This window comes from Corvus brachyrhynchos, unplaced genomic scaffold (assembly GCF_000691975.1).
Source record: "Corvus brachyrhynchos isolate BGI_N302 unplaced genomic scaffold, ASM69197v1 scaffold53, whole genome shotgun sequence".
In the NCBI taxonomy this organism is placed as follows: Eukaryota; Metazoa; Chordata; class Aves; order Passeriformes; family Corvidae; genus Corvus; species Corvus brachyrhynchos.
This window is the reverse complement of record NW_008237681.1, coordinates 1,596,479-1,604,361: the sequence shown is the minus strand read 5'-3', so window position 1 is coordinate 1,604,361 and position 7,883 is coordinate 1,596,479. Positions and strand designations below refer to the sequence as shown.

Below are 7,883 nucleotides of genomic sequence, written 5' to 3'. Positions count from 1 at the left end.
AGATTAAATCTTGTTTCTTGTGCCAACTCAGACCTACCTGCTACCTGCTACCAGGGGTTGAGTACTGGTAAGAAATTTTTTTTCTTGATAGAAAATGAAAGCAAATTTACTTTTGTTTGCAAATAAACAAGAAGTGTTTTGCCATGAGTTCAAAAAGCCAAAACCAAATTCTTTGTGCTTTGTTCAGGACTTCTTTTTCTTTAGATTTAGTATGGAAAACAAGACTCTGGGGAACCACAGAACAGCAGGGAAAAATAAAGTAAAAGAGAAAAGAAAGAGAGAGGAAAAAAGAAAAGAAAAGAAAAGAAAAGAAAAGAAAAGAAAAGAAAAGAAAAGAAAAGAAAAGAAAAGAAAAGAAAAGAAAAGAAAAGAAAAGAAAAGAAAAGAAAAGAAAAGAAAAGAAAAGAAAAGAAAAGAAAAGAAAAGAAAAGAAAAGAAAAGAAAAGAAAAGAAAAGAAAAGAAAAGAAAAGAAAAGAAAAGAAAAGAAAAGAAAAGAAAAGAAAAGAAAAGAAAAGAAAAGAAAAGAAAAGAAAAGAAAAGAAAAGAAAAGAAAAGAAAAGAAAAGAAAAGAAAAGAAAAGAAAAGAAAAGAAAAGAAAAGAAAAGAAAAGAAAAGAAAAGAAAAGAAAAGAAAAGAAAAGAAAAGAAAAGAAAAGAAAAGAAAAGAAAAGAAAAGAAAAGAAAAGAAAAGAAAAGAAAAGAAAAGAAAAGAAAAGAAAAGAAAAGAAAAGAAAAGAAAAGAAAAGAAAAGAAAAGAAAAGAAAAGAAAAGAAAAGAAAAGAAAAGAAAAGAAAAGAAAAGAAAAGAAAAGAAAAGAAAAGAAAAGAAAAGAAAAGAAAAGAAAAGAAAAGAAAAGAAAAGAAAAGAAAAGAAAAGAAAAGAAAAGAAAAGAAAAGAAAAGAAAAGAAAAGAAAAGAAAAGAAAAGAAAAGAAAAGAAAAGAAAAGAAAAGAAAAGAAAAGAAAAGAAAAGAAAAGAAAAGAAAAGAAAAGAAAAGAAAAGAAAAGAAAAGAAAAGAAAAGAAAAGAAAAGAAAAGAAAAGAAAAGAAAAGAAAAGAAAAGAAAAGAAAAGAAAAGAAAAGAAAAGAAAAGAAAAGAAAAGAAAAGAAAAGAAAAGAAAAGAAAAGAAAAGAAAAGAAAAGAAAAGAAAAGAAAAGAAAAGAAAAGAAAAGAAAAGAAAAGAAAAGAAAAGAAAAGAAAAGAAAAGAAAAGAAAAGAAAAGAAAAGAAAAGAAAAGAAAAGAAAAGAAAAGAAAAGAAAAGAAAAGAAAAGAAAAGAAAAGAAAAGAAAAGAAAAGAAAAGAAAAGAAAAGAAAAGAAAAGAAAAGAAAAGAAAAGAAAAGAAAAGAAAAAAAGAAACCCACTTCTGAGTTGTGGGTGGATCAGCCTCTACAGGACTTGGCCTCAGCCATGCACAGAGCCGCCGTATCACCAGCACTAATGCTGCAGTGGCACTCTTAATGCCTCAATGGCACTCTTAGTGCCCCAAGTATTGCCGGTAGCTTGAAACCACACACAGCAAACTGTTCCAGTACAGTCTGAGCTGAAGGCATCCACTGCCAATCTGCTCTCACCAGACTTTACAAATCTTGCAGGCACCTAAAAGGGTTATCTCAAGTCCTCCTCAGAGTAAATAAAATATTCTTTAAAAGGCTTTTGGGGATCCTCAGGGCATTCCAGTATTGCCAGGAAGATGCTTTCCTCTACCTAGTAGAGAAATACATAACAATGTGCTTTAAAAATTAAAAATTTAAAAGAATCTGAATAATTACTTCCTGTCAATTTTCTAGGTTGGCATCATGTAATTCAAGAGTGAACCATCTCAACAAATTCACTTGGAAATGTCTGTCTAGCCTGTGGAAAAGCTACGCAAATCTGTGTACCGAGCACAATACATAATGAAGTTTACACTTGCTTTGGGTTTGTCCTGAGGAATGTACAGCAATTCTAACAGAGTTTCTGTCAGTGTTACTAGCTACAACATACAGTTCAGTAGCACAGGAGTCTATTTCCTGCTCAAAGGGGAAAACAAGGACTTAAATATTTACAGGTTAGCTGTCTCAAAATACTATCAGTTAGTTCTCCTTAAAAATAATTAAGTTCCTGCTTCACCAGAATTAATGAAAAAGAATGTTATTTTGTAGATGTTAAAACTACAGGGCAGGCAAAAAATTCATAATGAAACCAGTGTTCTTCTGTCTGCTTCGTTAGGTTTTCATAGGCTATAGTCTTGGACCACTCCCTTTTGACCTGACCATAACAATGAATCAAAATTAAATTGATCAGGGTCTTGTACTCTGATTTGTTCAAATAACTGCATTTTGTTTTCTGACATGCACCAAAGGGAGCTGTGTGCACAATCAGGGGGCATATATCCCACCAGCAGAAAGACTATGGTTTATTTCAGTATTTTTCTGAATCTTGAAAACAGAAAAAGTGACATGGTAAGACATATTTGATTACAGTACACATATACCAACTAATAGGCCATCAAACTTGAACAGATTTGTACATAGAAAAACCTCGGAAAATTGTGAAGAGTTGCTTGAAAATGTTAAAGCAACAGAATTTCTCAGGAAAGCAGTAGTCAAGCAAACAAATACACAGTGAAAAGAACTAATTTTTTCCATAGGATTGGGGTTTGTTTGTTTGGGTGTTGTTGCTTTTAGTTTGATTTTGTTTGTTTGTGTTTTGATGTTTCTGTTTGCTTGTTTGTTTTTGTTTTCTTTCCCCAGATAACTGATTTTATTTGTTTTGCTGCTTAAAAAAAAAAAAAAGTTAGACTCAAAGCAGATTCAAACCATGAAGAATTTCAAACTGTATGGTTTCCTATATCTCAAAGTTAAAGGCATATTCACACTGTGACCAGATCAGTGCACACAGCACAATGAAACTTCTGCTATGACTGTAATATAAATAACTTTCATATTAAATCGGATGGATGTTAAAGACTAAAGAAAGAATATTGTTCTTAAATACAAGGCAGAAAAGTGAAAAATTACAGATTTGAGATAGTATTAAAATTAGATATTCTCAAGAGTTAAGCATTCTTGCAGATCTATTTTTGCTTCCATCAGTGTTGCAAAGGTCTCTTGGTCCACCTGGGTAATGAATCTATTACAGATTATACACCTATTCCACAACTTTCATGTATTTACATACATACTTTGAAGGAATCATTCTGACTACTGAGGCTGACTTCCTGAGTAAAGAAGACTACAGTTCTAAAAATAAGACTAAAGTTCCCAAATGAGTTACAGGATTACACAGCAAAAAAAATTTAAGCATTTTGGTTGAAAAAGTAGCTGATACTGAATGTTATCTGTCCTTTTAAAAATGAGACCATGCCGTTCATTTTCATTTGTCTTGCTTTCATTTCTAGCCTCAGAATTTCCCCACAGACATTCATGCACAAGCTGGCTGTATAAACATATGCCTCATGCCAAACCAAAAGTCTTTAGATTATTGTCTGCCTCTTAATACGCTTTAACTTGAAAATGCAGAAACAGCACTTGTGAATCAGTATGAGTATCATGAAAAGTTTAAAATGTATTATAAAAAATTCTTAAAATTGTAAGGGTGAAAGGTTTTGAATAAGCTGCATTTTTAAAATATTCAACTTTTAACTTTGGTATCTTGGATACTGCTATTTACATGATACAGATCGATTTCAGGAAAGAAAAATTCAGATGAAAAGAAAGAAAACAAAGAGGAAGAGAGAACTACTCTTCACTGACCAAACTGACTGGCAGTAGCCCTCTTAGTTATCTGAAAAGCTGTGTGATACCCTGGCAAACTTATAAGTCATTTATTGCTCTTATTCATTCCTTGATGAACCTGCTTCCTCTGTTCCTCTCTTGTCCTCTAAATACACACTGACCAAACAATTTTCTCTTAATTTGGAGGAAGAGGGTAATGAAAGTTTGAGAGTGCTGACTTTAGGGTACCACAGGGGAAAAACATTGTTTTCACCTTTCCCCATTGCTCTCTCAGGGCATAGCACTCCTGACTTCAAGGCAACATCAGCAGTATTCATCCACAAGTCTGGCAAAAACACTCATTAGTTATACTCAAGACAGTATTATTGAGCTCTTTCTCTAAGTTCTATGTACTAACTCCATATAAAATCACAGTTCTGATTATTGATCAAATAAAAAATTTCCACTTGAGCAGTCCTGACAGAAAGCCAGGAGATTTGCTGCACAGCAGCACAGTCCTTCCATACACATAGCCCATATACTGAGGTTTTCCTGACAGCTATGCCCCTGGAATGCCTTGGGATATGCCTGAAGTACTTCTCTACCCTCTCTCTGATCTTTATTGGCTCTCCACTCCAACAGGAGACACCAGCCTCACACTGATCCTCTTTGGCTTCCCACAGAGCATTCCCCACCTGCAAGGTGCCATGAACATGTCTTGGGATAATAGGTCACATTTGCAGAAAATGCTTCAGAGCAATCATGAGCCCTAAATTTATGATTTGCCCCTGACTACCTGAAGCCCAACTTTAGCCAAGTTTAATAACAAAAATTTCCCCCCCGCACCCCGAATTATCAAATGAGTATTAAATTTAGACTTTTAGTTCAATAATGGAAACCCTGAACTCCCACTTACACCCCAATCCTGGTCGCTCAGTCAGTAAGATTCTAATCTTCGTATCTGTAATCTCTAATTTTTTATATATTTTGCTGTTAGTTTTGGGACACAAAAGCAAATATCTGAGGTGCTCCAGCACAGTATGGACAATTGTAAAAGTAGGAGTTACAGACATACTTATTTAGTGAAGCGCATCTCTTACAAGGAGTGCTTTTTAAACTGGAGACTACATCCACCACCAGCAATGCCAAAACCGGATGAACTGAAATAAAGAAAGAAAAGAAAGAGGTACATTTACACAAAATTTATTTTGTGGAAATACAAAATGAAACATAGGCTTAATCATCCTCTTTGAATCATCTGAGACCCACCTCTTTAATTTAATAGACATTTACAATTGCACATAGAAAAGAAAAGGAATGAGGTGATTCTTCTTCCTGAGCTAACATAACATAAAGTTGTTAATGTCTAATTGTGAACTCTACCTTTGTGCTTTAGCAGATCTAAAGACAGAGCTTGACAAACTGGAGTATTTACCCAGACAAAAATAGCCACTCAGCTGTGCTTTAGTGCCATTTTCTGTCACACCAGCATGACAGCACTAAGTGTTTAGTTCAAATAAGTGGTTCCACGTCCTCTGATAATACAACATGGTTCCAGCATTCTGTTCACTACAATTTCAGCTCCATCAGGGGTAGCACAAGACAGCTCAGTATTCCCAGAGATTTTCAAACTGTGGTGCATGTGTTCTATTATGCACTCAACCTGTCTGGTCCATTTGGACTGGATTCACCAGGGAATACAATTAGCTGGCCATTTTATTTACACAACCCAGCCTGCCAATTTGTCTGGAGCTTCAGTTATTTTTTATTTTTCTCTTTCTTGCAGTTTTGAATTATTTCTGATGTGGCAACTATTTGTAGCACAGATTCTTCTTCCACTGGGTGTTAGTGCATAAGGCAATCAACTGTTGGGGGACTCACGTTGGGGCAATCAGGATCTTCAAATTAGAAGTAGTAGTTATTTCCTCAGCAAACTCAAGTACATTGTTCTTTTAAATGAGCCACTAAATAAGACTTCTTAATGTGCTGCCAAACAAATCACGGAGAATACGAAGGAACAGCAACAGACAATGGCACACAGACACAGAGCAATGAACTACTACTGCTCCCCATTGCACAACTAATTGGTGCTCCCAAAGCAGGGCACTTTTGCTGCCCTGAAGACCAGAATTTGACACAGACTATTTAGTATTTTAGGAAAACAGGCAAATATTCCAAAAAATGAGACATGAAACGATCTTATCTAAAGGACACAGAACTTTGGTAATCTCAGCAAGCCTCACAGAACCACCATTGTCACTGTATTTGAGGTGTACTTTCCAAAGTTCAGTTAGCACACACAACGCAAATATTTAATGTCAAAAAATAAGACCAGACATAAAAAGATAAATATAAAAGTCACTCTCATTCAAATGCAGACATTTGAAATGGTAAATATATGAAAATACTGTGCAGTTATTCAGTTGAGGAGGTTCATATATTACCGATTTTAGAATGCCAAATTTTTTCTGCCAAAGTCTTCACTATTCTTTTCTTCCTCTGTCTCTGCCTCTCTCCTCCTGCATCAAAGAAAAATCTCTCAGGCTCCTACATTTTTATCTCAAGGCAACACAGTCTCAAAGTGGTTCATACAATTAAAATGAAAACTTAATAAAAAGAAAAATTGAACTACCTTTCACTAGATATGGATTTTTTTTCTCTGCTGTTTCTCAAAACAAATTGCCTGTCTTTCAATTTTCCTAATGACTTTAATTATTTTTTTTCCAAAAATATGGTACCTCTGGACAAGACCATAAAATATGTCTTAAAGCATCCTCTTGCCAAAAGATTTTTCCATAAGCTTTTCCAGCCAGCTTCATGCAACTTACTGGGTTTTTGTAACAATTTATAATTAAAACTTGATACGAAACTTTTGGCAATGTATCTAGAAAGAATACAAATTATTAAAAAATAATAGGAATTATTTGAATAAAAATGAATATGAATAATATGAATAATTTGAATTAAAAAAAATATACTTTGCAAACACAAAATGACTGATGAGATTACATAACATCTCTCATAACTGTAAAGGTTTCCATTACTGTAAGTCTTTTTGTGAGCAATAATGAATCAAACTGAAACTATCACCAAAAAATGTTAAATGAGAAAACATTATCCATGCATTTATGGTGACAGCTACAAACTTGCTATAGTGCATGAAATGTTCACTCTGTTTACCACCACCACCAAGCGTGTTCCTATTTACATTAAGAGGCTTAAAAACAAAAACCAGAACCTTTACCAGAGTACTTAACTCAAGAGTCCCTTATTCCTCAGGCCACTCCACTGTCTCCTGGAATGTTTTCCCAAACCATCGCATCTTACTAGGTCCCCTCTCAGGGAAGTACAAAGTCCTAAAATCCCTTCTCTCTATTCTGTAACTTCATATTGCATATTTGTTTGGTGGACTGACATGGCAGTTAGAATAAATACTCCTGCTGGCTTTAGAATATCTATGAAGCTACAGAAGGAGAGGGGGACACGCTGTCAGGAAAAAGGAAGTGGTTGCCTGGTCACTCTGGCAGAGCACACTGAGGTGCTGACCTGTGAAGTAAAGGTCTTAAAAGCACTGACAACATGCCATAGTCAAGCAATGCACCGTCATCTATACCATGGCCTAGGCATGCTCAAGAGTTTTGGTTAACTGCCGGTAAATTTTACAGATTTAGGGAGACTAAAATTTGGATTTCATGGGGTATTTTTTACAAAACACACTAAACATATCATTGCTTTCATAAATTAAGACATGTCAGCAATAAACAGGAACACTTTCAAAATACATTTAACAGCGTACGAAAACATCTGAATGCTAGTTCATGGATCAGGACAGTAACTGTCTTTGCTCTCCCATCCAGCTGAGCAGAAGGCCTAATATATTGCCTTGCTGGAGTAGAATTGGTGGAAGAATTTGTGCTCCCACACCAAAAACCAGAGCCATTGGCCACTGTAATTACTGCTGGGATACAGGTTTCACATGATTTCTTCAACAAGACTGGTAGTAGTTATCTTAAGAGCTGTGTGGTATCCTGGTGAACTTGTAAGTCATTTAATGCTCTTCTTTGTTCCTTGCTGAATCTGCCTTCTCTGTTTCTCTCTTGTCTTCTACATACACAATATTAAGATTAGAGAACCCATATTCATAAAGCCATTTTTATTTCCTGCTGCAGAAGGACAATCCCTCAGCA

General features: G+C 34.8%; 1 long non-coding RNA gene across 1 annotated transcript in view; it reads right to left on the bottom strand.

The window, feature by feature from the left end:
* Positions 1-4,883: 4,883 nt before the first annotated feature.
* The window catches only part of LOC108446200, an 18,835-nt gene continuing 15,835 nt past the window's right edge, over positions 4,884-7,883 (bottom strand). The window contains exon 3 of the long non-coding RNA XR_001861323.1: positions 4,884-6,215. This is a non-coding gene — a long non-coding RNA (uncharacterized LOC108446200). The remainder of the gene's footprint in view (positions 6,216-7,883) is intronic.